This window comes from Aphelocoma coerulescens, chromosome 1A (assembly GCF_041296385.1).
Source record: "Aphelocoma coerulescens isolate FSJ_1873_10779 chromosome 1A, UR_Acoe_1.0, whole genome shotgun sequence".
In the NCBI taxonomy this organism is placed as follows: domain Eukaryota; kingdom Metazoa; phylum Chordata; class Aves; order Passeriformes; family Corvidae; genus Aphelocoma; species Aphelocoma coerulescens.
Window position 1 is genome coordinate 4,140,302 of NC_091014.1, and position 14,511 is coordinate 4,154,812.

Here is a 14,511-nt window from a genome sequence, read left to right on the forward strand (position 1 = left end):
AACAGAATTAGGGCTGACCCAAAGTCTGCCCTCAGTCTCTGGGGAATAGAACGATGTCCTGAGAGCAGCATGGTTGGGTGGAAGTACACAGTCAAATTTTCCCTCAGACCCTCAACTGTGGATAGTAAATGAGGACATACTGTCTCTTTTGGTGACCTTTCTTCAGCCGTACTCGTCTGGTTGCTCCATATCCTTGCTTTTTCCAAAGAGGAACTCACAGGGAAATAAATAAGGTATCACTGACTGTGCCAGAGTGAATTTGCTTATAGACATTTGAGCGTGGTGTTACGAAATGGAAGCCGGGCGTAGGGAATTTTCAGATTCCAGGATGAAAATAATTTTGGAGAAGTATAGACAAGTTTGAAGCATTACCAGTAGAAGTGAAATTTGGTAGGTCCTTTTTTTTTTTTTTTTTGCTGCCACCCAATTCCCTACCTTTTGGCAGCAGAGGTGGGTTTTGTTTTGTTTTGTTTTTTTCTCCACGAGACTCAAAAAACATGAACAAGCCTGCATGGATTTTTATAACATGATACTCACATCATGGGATCACAGAATAATTTAAGTTGGAAGGGACTTCATGAGGTCTCCAGTCCAACCTCCTACTCAGAGTAGGATAAGCTTTCTCTGGAATTTACCTGGTAATGTTGCTGCAAATGAAATTTTAGAAGTAGTTGTGATTATTTAGTCTTTGTAGTGAAAAAATATCTGGAAGAATAAAGGCCACTGGTCAATGCTGTGGAAAAAAAATAATTAATTTCCAAAAAGCAGGTGTTTTTGGGAGATGCAGGCAAAGAGGATAAAGAGAATATCAGACATAGCAATAATGAACTTATTCTAACTGATCATCCCTGTACTGATTTTCAGCAATTACCAAATACGAGTTTTAACTAACCTGTAAGCGATGTCAGTATTGGGACCCATTGCCCCATCTTTATCCTTAATCCAGGCTTGGACCCTACTCTGGTGCAGGATTTGTGCAGTGGGATGGCTGCAAACAGAGGTGGAGTTGGTGCAGAATTGGGAGAGTGTGAATGGCAGCAGGACACGTGAGTTCCCCTGTTTCAGCAGAGCTGTGTTTCATACTGAGCTGCACTGGAATTTCTGGAAGAACTGGAGATCTCCTGATAGGTCCTTATCTAGCAAAGTGCTTTATGCCTATCAGTAATCCACATGAAATTAGGATCTTGTGCACCGAGGCCTTAATTTTTAGTAACAGTTACTTCTGAAATTCCTCTGTGAGCTGAAAGAACAACAATAAAATAATTATCAAAATTTGATAGGTCTTTTAAAAAATAGGATTTCCTGACTTCATGGTTAGGCATAGTGAATTGACTTCAGAGTCTGAGTATTCCCAGTGAAGACCAGTGACCATTGCTGATTTTAAATGATACTTGAAGTGGAAATAATGTGACACAAATGCTGGACCTGGAAAGAAGTGGAAGGCTGGGTTTTTTTGGTAACTAATGGAGCTAAGGAGAGAGTTAATTCCTGGGTACCAGCTGAGGCCAGTGGAGGGACGTGGGTACATGCACTGAGGGAAAGAATTATATGACAAATCTTAGAAATATCCAGCACATTTGGAAGAAGAGGAGTTCAGATAAGCCCCTTTGAAAAGCAGGAAGCTGTGCTTGTTAAAATCAGTCCTTGCTGTGAGCTGCAGGTCTTGGCACTGCTTGGCACTATAGATCGTCCAAGGAATATTTTGGCACGAGCTGGGCTTGACCAGGAAATTACTTTCTCTGGAGCTTAGTGTTGAGGGGAATCAGCTTCGCTTCTCTTTGAAGGCACGTCTGGGGAAGGTGTATCACAAGTGACTCTGCCTGAGCAAGTTGATAAAAACGTGTCTGGGTGACAATAAATGTTTTCAGCTTTGCCCTGAGCAGCCACTTCCTTTGAAGTTCCTGTAGTTCCATTATATGATGTTTGCAGTGCTGGGAGAAGTACCTCAAACACATTTACAAGGCAATTTCTATGTTACAGAAAACTCCCAGAAGGTGTGACACAAAGCTTTATATAAAAATCAGGACCCTGCTCCCCAAAGCAGATTTACATGATAAAAATCTCATTTATCCCAGTGGGTTTAGTTCATGTTTTCCTGTGCAACCTCAGTCATTTCCCAATTCTAGTAAAATCTTTGTCTCTCCTAATTCAGGCTCAACCTGCAGAGGAATTTTGCTTCTCTTCCCATCAACGCATCACTGGAAAGGAAAGAAAGAGAGTATCTAAAACTGAATTATGACTTAGTTGCCAGGGTTTTAGAGGTAAAAGGGAGCATCTGAGAGAACGTAAGTTTTAATCCTACACTAACTGTAGTGGTAGTGAGTGAAATTGGGCTGTAGAATGAAGGTTTCGTTAAATAATGTTCTCAGCTGTTGGTTTAAACTGGGCCTCTAAAGTGTAGGAAAACTGATTGAGGGATGAACAGTGCAGAAGAGACTTGTGGTGTCTGAGTCTTTCATAGCCAGCAGAAATTCACAGAGTTTTGGTAGCAGCGTTTTTCTTTCTTTTTTTCCATTTAATTGCATCTCTTGCTCTTGGAAACGTGTCCTGTCACAGAGTTTCATCTGCAGGACAGTGTGATTTACAGCTGCTTAAGGTTCCAGTGTGCTGTACTTCAGACTTTTCATGGACAGGAGGTTGCAGCAGCTGATGGCCCTGTTACTTGGCACACAGATGGAGCAGGAACAGGGTGGATAAAGGCAGTGTGGAAGCAGGAACCTGTTTCTAACCTGTAACAGAGCCACTGAAATTGTGATGGGTAATGGCAGTGCAGTGTTGTTAATGAAGTGTTCTTCAGTTAAAAGGCAAGTACCCTTTCAGACCTCCACTTCTGCCCAGGGAAACAGCTGTTGCCATTAACAGAGGGATGTTGGGACACAGTTTATAGGAATCTTATGCAACCTCAAAGTAAATGTTCAAACTGGGTGTAGCAGCCCTGACTGGATCAGGTGGGAGGCCAGGACTCAGGTGATGTGGAGCCTGCTTTTATCTTGGAGAGTCATCCTGTTATTTCAGCACTCCACTTACTTTCTCCGTGCATTAGCCTCCTGATTTTTGCAAAGTAAATGGAAAGGTTTCAGGCTATCAATGTAATTGAGGAAAAACATGTGAGAACACGTGGTAGGGATGGGAGAGGCGGGTTTGGCTCAGCTCTGTGTTGCTCATCAATACAAAGATAGCATGAAAGATCATTCTCAGATAGAACAGGTGCTGAGGAATCCACTGAATCCATGCAGCTGTTTAGGGTGGGAACAAAACACAAGTGATTTTTTTTGTTTTAAATCCTAAAGGGAGATTGTCAGAAATTTCACAGAGTTAAATGAAGACTTCCCTTTCTCTGGGGCTCCTGTGGAGGGAGATTGGGTGTAGCCATAGCTGTCAGCCATGGGAATGCTAAACGAGAATTGCAGGTAGGTAGGTGGATAAACAGGGACAGAGCTGTAATTACTGCCTGCTGTTTGGAAAGCACCCTGGTGCTCTCCAGGCCTCCCAGTGCAGCCCTGCGATGCCAACCCACTGCAGAGGAGCCACAGCTGGGTGCCAGCGATTCATATCCATTTTGTGGAGTGGCTTTGAGATCTGCAGATGATAGAGCTGCTAAGTGTTGTTATGAATGATTCAGAGCTTCTGGCTCCTGTTTCCATACATGGATCATCAGGCTGTCTTTCTCTGCCATTTTAAAATAATTGTCTGAATGACCTGAATATCTTCGAAGTAGCTTGAATTTGCGTTCAGGCGCTGGCTTTAGAAGTGAAGTCTTTCATCTGATACACTTAGTGTTAATTTTGCTTCTTTAATGGGATTCTCTTTACCCAAATTTACATGATTCAGCTTGCAGTCTGTTGGAGGTGATGTTCTCTCCCAGTGATAAATTTGCCCGAGCGTCTCCCAGTATGTGTTGGGAGACACGTAGGTAGCTGCGTGTGTGCCATCCGCTTCCACAGGCACACCAACAATGAGGGGTTTGTTCGGTTGATGCCTGAACAATACTTGGGAAAAGCTCATGTCCCGCCTGGCTGTCACTTCTGTTGTTGTACTTTGCTCTTGGTGACATCATTTGGTGGCAGCTAAATGAAGTTTATTAATTGTTGGATGCTCTTTGACCGAGGATGTTGACTCTCCCTGGCAGCCCGGCGGGTTTTCCAGAAGAAGCTGGTAATCTACCGTAATACAGTAGTTCAGTTATGAGGGTTGGTGACAGTGGAGTGGGTCTGTTTTTCTGGATAGGAGATAAATAAAAACAGAACTGAAAAGCTGGAGAGAGACTTCTGACAAGGGCAGGTATTGAAAGGGGGGATGCCTTTAAACTGACAAGAGGGCAGGGTTAAATTAAATATTAGGAAGAAACTCTTTATTATGAGGCTGGTGAGGCCCTGGCACAGGTTTCCCAGAGAAGCTGTGGCTGCCCCATCCCTGGAAATGTTCAAAGTAAGGTTGGACAAGGCTTGGATCAACCTGGGATAGTGGAAGGTGTCCCTGCCTGTGGCACGGGGTTAGAATGAGGTGAACTTTTAAGGTCCCTTTCAACCCAGACCATTCTGTGATTGTCCGAATTACTTACACAGAATGCAGAATTTCTGATCCTGCACCAGCAGGAGAGAGCTCGGAAATGACAGAAGTGTCTGCTGCGTTCCCAGTGAGTGTGGTGCCTCAGAGGTCAGTCCTGGCACGGGGAGCTCGGACAGAGTGCAGAGGGCATGGCCAGGCCGGTGCCACCTCCCCGGGACACGCGCTCAAGCGCTGGGAGCTCGCGTCACTTCCGCAGAAGTGACCCCTGTGCTCTCTCCAGTTTCTTCAGAAAGCTGTTTATATACATGTGGTTGTCTGCTCAGGAGGAGAGCAGCAAGGGCAGAGAGGCTAAGGAAATGCTGGTGCTCATTCTCCTTGCGCTGAGAGCAAGGCTGAGGGGCCAGGGAGTTTCCAGATAAGATACATCAAATGCAGCCATGCTGCAGAGGTCAGAGCAAGGTCATGAGTTTCATCTCTGCTCATTAATAGCCATGTCCTTGTGACTGTCCGTGAGATCCGTCCTCTTCTCAGTCAGCTTTTCCATACAAGGAGGGCTCAGCTCTTGATACTGTGCTAGAGAAAAAACAGCCTCATCTTCCTCCCAAGACCTCCTTCCCTGATTGTGTCCTCTCCAAAAATGTAAATCTGAGGCAATAAACATAATGTGTGTGACACTGAGGTGGAGACTGAGTGGTGAAAAATGCAGTCCAGAGCTAGCAGTGCACTTTGAACATCTTGCCCTTAACCATAAGATTACTCCTCCTTCCTCATAAACATCCTTTTATTAACGTAAAAGGGTATTGCGTGATGAAATCCACTGTCTGCTCTTTAGGTTACTGTGTTTGCTTTCAAATTAATTCTTTGAAGAGGGAAATGGATCAGTTACTTTCACATTGCCCAAAGTTCTTTGTCCATCTCTGTGCACTGCGCCAGCACTGCAAAATTTAGTTTGCAAATTTGAGGAAGAAGATTATTGGAATTAAAACTCTTAAGGGGCACCATTCTTCCTTGTGGTTTTCCACTTAAATAAGTACATAAAAGTTTATGCCACAAGTCATTATCTAAAAGTTCCCATTTTTTTACAGTAGCTTAAAACAGCATTTGAGAATTGGTGTCACTGTAACTCATCTGACAGGGCTGTGACGTTCCTGGCTTCCCTTCTGAGAGGGAAAACATCCCAAGTAACTGCTTGGAATAAGTCAGATGAATCATGTCATGCAAGTGACAGTTTCTTTGCGCTGACTTTAAAGGAGTTCCCTGTGACTAACCCAGATACCAACATCTGTGCTGCAGGTATTTAAATAGAAGTGAGAATAATCCCACTCCTGAAGTATTTTCCTCGCTTTCAGTTGGGATGCAGTGTACTGAATGTTTCATTGCCTTAGGAGGAAAAATCTGAACCAGAATTCCAAGGATTTTCATTTGTAGATGATCCACCATTTTTTCCCCCCCACAAAAGTTTGCAGTGGGGTTTGTAGTTACACTGAGGAATTTACCTGTCTGTTGGAGTACTTGTGGTTTTCATTTAAAAGCAGTCAAGACACACCATGGTATATTCCTGTTTGGAAGAGGTTCAGCATCACCCACCATTAGAGAGAGGGATGATTAGAGGGACAGAGCTGCATCCAAAGTGCAGGCCCAAGGGGACTGGAAAGATTCAGATGAGATTATTGCATCATTATGTTTGAAATTGAATTCTCTTGAGTTGTTTGTCCATTGAAATTAGAGGCACTGCTGGAATATTTCAGCAGGGTGCTACAGCCACATGTTGATGTCTACAGACTTGCTGGCAGAGCCTGCAGACATCAGCACAAAAATGGTGTGTTTTGAGGAGTATTTGCCCAGCAGGTCCATACTGTGTAAACAGGAGCATGTAAATACACAAAGTAGTGCCAAACTGATGGATCAGGAAAGAGCAGAATTCCCAAAGACCCGGGTAGGATGGATGGTGCTACAGCAGAGCTTTCTTGTGCTGCCTCAGGAGTGTATTTTAGTCCTTCATTGAGGATGATGATGGTGAGGGCACTGCAAAGCTAAATCCTACATAAGGATTTTTTTTTTTTTTTTTTTTTGCTGCAGTTCTGGGACTGAGCTGTTCTTTCTTAGAAGAAGGAAGATGGTATTTCTTCTTCCACCCAGACAAGGAGCACTCTCTGCCAGTGCCCTTGGGGGTCTATCAACAACATCTCTCTCTTTCTCCAGCTCAAATTGACAGGTTTTTTTTTTTTTCCATTGACACGAGTGCCCATTCCAAGGACTGAGTCAGATGTTGAAGTGCTCATAGTAGATTGTTAATCCCTGTCTATTGAAGTTGCCCATGGAGGGAATGTGGGGTGCAATGCCATGACAAGTACCAGCTCCGAGTGCCCGCGATCGTTACAGTGGCGCTGAACCGACTTGTTCTTCTTTGAGGGAATGTTACTTGCTTGGTTGGAATGTTGGTACATGCTTGTGCTAATGCACTTTCTAAGTGGGTTGAGTTAAATTAAGGAACTGGCAGCAAGAACGAGCCAGAAGCCTTAAGGAAGTGGTGCTGCCAGGCTCTGGCATCCCTGCCAAGGCCAGTACAGTGGGGCACATCCAGGTACACTCCAGAACGTGTCCTGCACAAGAGGTGACTTGCCCATGAGGCTGTGACTCAGTGTCATGGGCTGCTGTGTGTTTGCTTATCTCTTGTGGTGGTCTGTGGGACGGGAAGTGCTTGACGCTTCTGGAAAAGTCACATCTTGCATGGGATGCTGTGGGTTGGCCACATCTTCCCCTGCTGTTTGGTGGTGCCCTGAATGTCTCCCTCCTGTCAGCTCATGGCAGTGATGTGTTGGAGGGGCTGTGGATGGTTTTTGGTCTGTTGAGCTCTCAGGGACGTGCAGAGAGCAGGGCATTGCTCAGCTCACAGTGGAATGTGGTGTTGTGAATCCAAAGGCTCAACTCTCCCCTTCCTTTGCCATATTCCTCTTGTCTCAGCTCCCTTTGGCACATGCATTCAGGTACTCTCCCAAGACATGAAGAGATTTTCCAAGGCCACAGCAAGATGAGAGCTGGAAGTGCTGGAGCTCAGCTCTGCACAGCAGTCCCTCCCTCAGCTCGCTGGCAGACACTGCCTTTGCATGCAGGCGCATTTTTCCGTGCCATTGTCCGCCTGTCCCGGTTCTTTGGCTCCTGAGATATCATTTTACCTGTACTTTTCCATCCCAGGAGAGGATAAACATGGTGCGATGCCGAGCAGAGACTTGTGATTTCACGGAGATGCCAGGAGTTTCAAACGTGCCATCTAGTGGTATGAGCTTGGAGCACTCAAAATAAAGGAAATCCCCCCCAAAAATCCACCCTCCTCCAAATGCTCGTTATTTCTGAAGTGTTCCCGTGTTTGGGGCATAAAATGAGTGTTCATGGCCCTTGCTGCCCTGTTGGGCTTTCTACATGTTGGGGAACTGAGCTGTTCAAGGATTTCTTAATCAGAAGAAGGAACAGGGAGTTTTTAGTCTGTTATTTAAAGCATATGCTAAGAGATCTGTACCTTCATACCAAGAAAACAGTTCGTGCTGCTGTTGCCTCCCATTGGAGGAGCTGAATCAACTTTGCAAAACAAAATAAATCTTAAATTAAAACACCCTTTTCTGGGGAGGAGGGGAGAGGAGGATAACAGTAATGTGCTTGTCTGTATCCATGCAACAATTCATTATCAGCGCCCTGTCATGAGATGCCCTGTGTTTGTGGATCAGTACTAGGACATATTCCACCCCAGCTCATAACCTGAAGTACTTCCAGCTTCCTCCCAGCTAAAGCAGGGAGCACAAAAATTGCAAACGGCTCAAAAAAAAAACCAAACAATCTTTCTAAAATCCTACATTCATCACCAAGATAAGAATAGGCCTTACAATGAGGAGTGTTAAAAGGCATGAGGTTTGTACCACAATTTGGCATGTTCATGCAGTGAATTACAGCCTGAATTAAATCTGTCTTGGGTGTTTGTCTTTGCTGTTATCTTCAGTTCAGGCTCTGGCACAGAATTAAAGTTGCTCAGGTTGATGTTTATGTGTGCTTGCTGTTCCCAGGATTTTTACCTAGAGGTCATCGTGTCCTTTTCTCTCATGACCAAGAAGCTTGCTCGCTGTTTGCATTGGGTTATGTGATCCATCTGTTGTAGCTACCAGAGTAAGTCAGGAGAGCAATTCCGTCCTGCCTCGCCTGCCCCTCACGTCATCCTTTCCATGCCAGGGTCAGAATTCAGCCATTCCTGTCAGCTTCTACAGCTCCAGAATGTATTTGTGAACATGGGTTGTGTGCAGGCCCATGAAATGAAATCTAAAAAACAGCCAACCCTGGAATTGCAGACATAAAATTTATAATACAGCAGATGCCTGTAGAATGAATAAGAAGAGTTAAGCATCTAAGTCTTGCCAGCAAGTGAAGTGGGAAGAAAAGGGTGTGGCAATATTAAATGGTGTCCTGACTTGGGGTCTGCTTAAACAGAATTAAGAAGAGAAATCAAAATGTAGACTTCCAAATGCCCAGAGAAGTCCTTTTCTCTGTAGGTTAAGGGTCAAGCTGTGCTTGCATATTGTCTCTTTCTAAATCTTTTATGTGATTTGGGAGCAGTGGTGTGTTTCAGAAGGAGGAGTGAGAGGTCACTACTGAGCTCATAAATGTGTAGTATCAAAATTACAGCACAGTGCCAGGCTGTGGGCATAGGAGGGAAAAACAGACTACAAGTCTCCCACGTCCCGGGGAAGAGACTTTGCAATGGGAGGATGCAGAAGAGTGAGTAGCGTCTCTTTCCCAAAGAAAATTTTAGTGTTGTGCTTTGTGCTGAACCTTAGTGCTGGCTTGTGAACCCCTCTGAAAGGCTGGGCCAAGGTATCTGCAAGGTCAGTCCTGTAATAATTTAATCTTAAGCAAGAGGAGGTTTAGTTTTGATCTGGTTTAGTCCTTGAGCTGCCTCTGTGTGATAACACAAAATGGGACATGGCTGCAGGGAAAAAAGCCTTGGTGCTATCGATGAGGTGCTGTGCAAAATGCATGTGCTAATCCAGTGTAGACTGATTTATTTATTTGGATGTAGACACCTAAATGACACTGAGGTGGGTGGTTTTGTCTCTCTGGCTGTGTCTGTGCTGCCTGTACCACTCAGGGAGCTGCGCTGTCCTCCCAGGCCACGTAAGGCATGGCTGTGTTCTGCCCAAGCAGATTTCTCTGCAGCAGCACAGCATGGAGACCATCATAAGATGTTAATCATAACCTGTCATTTCTGTCAAGTGGGTTTTTTTGTTGGTTTGTTGGGTTTTGGTGGTGTTTTTCATTTTAAAGCTTCTGATGCTAATTACCAATTTAGTGGTTTTATTATGAGTACAAGAGCTTGAGTTTTTAAGACCTGGTCACATACCCAGCTTTTTGGTCCTAATGACAGTTTGAATTTGGAGTGATTTGACTCCCTGGTGGTCCTGGGAACTGTAGACTCTGCTGGAGCAGGGCCAGAAGCCTGCATGGGGATGTGGGAATGAAACCTGGGATGGCCTGACCTGTGCTGCATCCTTGAGGGTTTTTGGAGTGAGCCATCCCTGTAAGCATGCTGGGCTGTGCTCCCTCATAACAGGCCACAGGGATAATCTAACAGGTTTATGCTGCAGCCCACGGTTCAGAAAGCTGTGTTATTTATTAGTCAGAGTGGACGTACCTGGCAGGAAATATTTGTTTGTACTAGTGGGAAGCAGCATTTGACTTTATGACGGCAAGGCAAGGTCTTTTATTAGTAAAACTTAATGTGTAACAGAATAATTCCGTTGCACCTACTACTATACTGGCATGATTTTGTACAAAATAAGTTTCTGTTTCCTTGAAGGCCTTATATAAGGCTTAAAACTGGGAATGAATCCAGCGTGTTCGATCACAATAAAGGAGCTGCTTCAGAACAGGCTCTTCTTCGGGAATAGCCGTAAACACGTTTATATATAGACACTGCTATTATACACAAAACTTGCTGAAGAAATGTTTCCTGAGATCCCGTGGTTTTACTGTGTGCCATGGGGACTCTGCTCAGGCTAAACCTGTTGTAGGAGTTCAGGGGAAGGTTTAAAACACAAGATCATCTCTCAAATCCACGTCTGCAGACAGGGCTGGGTGTTGAATGGCTCTTGGCTGTAAAAAAAGGCATTCGATAAAAAGGCTCGGAAACTTCGGCTGGCATCCTACATATGCAAATGCAGGTGCTGTCCATGTTATATTTGGATTTCAGGGTTTTTCAGATCCATTTCAAGGCGATGGGTAGCAGCCTTATGTGGTTTGATGGCTCGCTTTCATCACCCATCCCCAGTTATTATACATGAGATCCACCAGCCCCCTCGCAGCCACAGTGCCTGCAGCTGAGCATCAGCACGGTTGGGAACAATAAGGGGCTGGCATTTGGGAGTTTCTTTCCCTTCTAATTGGGCAGGACCCAAAATTACTCCCTTGCACAGCTCACCCATCAGGCTCCTGTCTTCAACAGGTACGCTTCCATCTGAGCAGCGTGAGGATGTGGGATTTGGGGGAGATTTGTGACCTGTTTACATTCAGCATTGTTGGTTGTGTGCTCCGGTAGAGTTTTGGAGAGATACAGGACAAAACATGGAAAGACTTCTGCCTTTGTGATTGATTTTTAAGGATAATTTGCCATTTTGTTCCTCGCCTCCTTCCTAATGAGCTGAATTGTTAAAATATGTTAATGTAAGGAGACACACGAGGAAGGGTGAAGCAATATACTGACACGTTGGATAATTAGATCATCTCCTGCGCAGGAAAAAAGTCAAGTACGAAACAGGAACAAGAAACGCTTCCCTCCCCCCCTGTAGAGGCACCAGGTCTGGCTCTTTCTGCATGCAGAAGCAGGTTAGACAATTAGATCTTTAGTCTTAATTAATTTTTATGAAATTCCTGAAGATTCAAAGCAGTGTTTGTAGTAACTGTCTTGTATTTGTGGGTTGTTTTTTTGGGGAGAAGTTGGGAGCCTTGTTTCAGAGGGCTGAATTCGTGTGCTGCGTAATGTGTGATGAAACAAAAAATGTCTGTGGCTGGGACTGAATTTGTGAATGTTGTAAGTGGTTAATCAGGTCTTCCCAGGAAAATACTTGCGAATTTTGTCCTGAATAGGCATTCGATCAAGGGAATTCTGCAGAGAGCCACAGGACATTGTGGCTGCCTTTCTGCTAGTATTTGGTGTTTTGGCAAAGCTGTGCTTCGTATTTCTAATAAGATTTATTTCTTTGAAATAATTATTTCTTAATATTCACTAAGATCCCAGCCTGGTGTGAACTGATGCCTGCAGGGAGGGCTGTGGGAGTACTCTGCCTTTACTCGCAGGAGTAAGCCCTCTCCACGGGTTAAGTTCACTTGTTTGATAAACATAACACTTTGCTTTTGTTCTCTTAATCACTTCCTTCGAAGAGTTAACTTCCTAAGCAGCCACAGATTAGTTCTCTCAGTTGTTTTAATTATTTTTCTTGTCACGCACAGTGAAGGTCTCGTGTTTGTGAAATGTCTTCTTTTATTTTTGTCCCCCCTTCCATGGCAGCCTCAGTGATGCTGGCACTGAGAACCCAGCTGAAACGTGCTCTCCCTGCACTCCTGGCATTCCTCTTTATCTTTATTTTAAACCAAATTTCACTTTTTTGAATGGGAGTGCTACAGGACGTAACACTTTCCTTTCAGGGTGATCCGAGTGCTCCAGAATGTTGTATTCCCGTAAGGGGCACGCCAGAGGCTGTAGCAGAGGCTTCCACGTGCTTGCTGCTGAGTAATTTCCTTTTGTATTGCTGACAGGTGACTCAAAGCAGGAGGGAGCAGATGGCCACGTCGTTAGCTCGTGGCCACAGCCTTCCCAGATGAGTTTTGGAATTTCCATCAAAATCGGGATTAGGCGCAGGATATGCCGGTGGCACAGAGCACCCCTGGGGAGCGTGGAAGAAGAGGAAACCATTCATAGCGACTCATCTCGTGGTTGGGTGAGTCAGGGGTCTGCTGTTGGTGGTCACAAAGGCACGTGGCTGACGACACCACCTTTGTGTGCTCTGCAGGATGCAAACTGTCTCCAAAAATTAATTCTCTCCGCTTGATTCGTCCAGTGAGTTATTTCCAGAAAGGAGTTACTGTATTTTCTGGAATGACTATTGTGAAATTCTTTCTGTCTCTCTCTCTTTTTTTTTTTTTTTTTTTTTTTTAAATACAGTGGGCAAGTTTTCAGCTGGTGATTTATCAACAAAGTATTTTACAGGATCATAGTTAAAGGCTCATCTTAAAAAAAAAATTGCACTCTGTGCAATAGGGAAAGTAAAAGCATCTTGGTTTCCAAGTGATGAAGGAATAACCGAAAGAGCTGGTTCTTGGAATAGTAGCTCCATTGGCACTCGTTGGTGATTTCCTGTACATTTGCTGCAAGAATCGCTCTGTGATGTGAGTAGGTGGTACTAAAGGGTTATTACGAAACCAATTTTCAACCAGACGTTTTGAGTCATGGATGGGGAAGAGGGATAGCAGCTCCGGAGCTTTCTCTTTGTTCAAGCAGTGCTCCTGAAATGCACACCCGGGATATTCTGTGCTTGCACGGAACGAGGCCACGCGGGCAACAGGTCTGGGGTCACGTGGAGTGCTCTCCTTCGTGCCACTCCATCCCAGGCATGGGAGATGGGAGCGTGGGCTGCGAGCCGGCACAGCCTGTGCAAGGTGCACACGGAGCAGTTTTCCCGGCTGCCTTTTCAATTGTAAGTATTTTCTCATGGCTTTTCCCAGACGTGGGAGACAAAATGGAGTTGCGTCAGGACGGATGCCTGTGCCAAAACGAGGTGGTGGTTTGGAGTGGTTTGGTTCTGTTCTGGAAGCAGATGGGCTGCCACTGGCAGGAGACAGTTGGCTTCTCCATCAGAAAAAAAAAAGGGGGTGTTTAAGGGAATTGGTCTGGCTCCTAAACCGAAGGAATTGTTGACCCACTGACTCAGTTCTGAAGCATTAGGGAAGCAGTCTTCCTGTGGTTTCTTTTGTTGGTGGCAGATTCAGAGCCCAGCTGTGAGCATTCGGGTGTGAGCAGCAGAGGAGAGGCAGTTCTGGTACCTGCTGCTGTGGGATTTACTTGGTGCCAGGGAGGAGCTGAGGTGCTGATGGGCTGAGTAACACCTGAACTTTATTTCTGATGCTTCTCCCGATAGTGCATTGGTAAGTTTATATGCTTATTTTCAGTGCTGAGATGGTATCTTGCTAAATGTGATTGAGAGAAAGTCAGCAGCTCTTTGAAGAGGTGCTTTCATTTTTTTTTTTGCTGGAGCTTTTACAGAAAGCACTGCCTGCCCTGCCACAGGTTGGGAGTCTGTGAATGAGAGGGAAACTTTCTTGATCAGGGTGACAGAAACAGTTTGAAACTGCTTTTCCCTCCCACCTTTCACCTATAAACCTTTGCTGACATTGGTACAGAGCAAAGGAGATGGGCCAGAGCTCCAGCTTTGGGATCACATCATCCCAGAGTCATGGCTAAGCTGTAATTGCCCTGTTACACTAATGAACAAGGCTCTGGTCTTCCAGAATTTCACATGAAAATCAGATGTTCATCTCTGGAATTAAATCTAATGATACTTTCCCTAAAATACGCCTAGAATAGAAACGATGTTATTTTCAAGTGGCTCTGAAAAATGCCAAGAAAAAAAGATATCAATTAGTGGTTTCTCAAAAAACCCCAAATCATTAACATACTATTGGCTGGAAGGAATCACATTGGCTGGCAGAGCTGGGTCTGGAAGTTGTGCTCCCTGAATCTGCTGTCGACTGTCACTGTATTTGGGAGGAATTCTTTGGAGGGGGGAGCTTCTTGGGCAAGTCGTTTTTTTTTTAGTTGTCGATGAAATGAGGGCAGTGATATTTAACTTTTCCTTCGTTGCTTTGCCAGCATTATCGCTGTGTTTTCCATTTAGAGAGGATGCTGATATGGGATACTGGAGCTCTTGGATTTCCAGAGCACTGTTAGGAATGCTGAGATTATTAGAA

General features: G+C 44.8%; 1 long non-coding RNA gene across 1 annotated transcript in view; it reads left to right on the plus strand.

Annotated features, from left to right (window-relative positions):
- The window catches only part of LOC138121164 (uncharacterized), an 89,856-nt gene extending 75,946 nt beyond the window's left edge, over positions 1 to 13,910 (plus strand). The window contains exon 5 of the long non-coding RNA XR_011156118.1: positions 12,304 to 13,910. This is a non-coding gene — a long non-coding RNA (uncharacterized lncRNA). The remainder of the gene's footprint in view (positions 1 to 12,303) is intronic.
- The last annotated feature ends 601 nt before the right edge of the window (positions 13,911 to 14,511 follow it).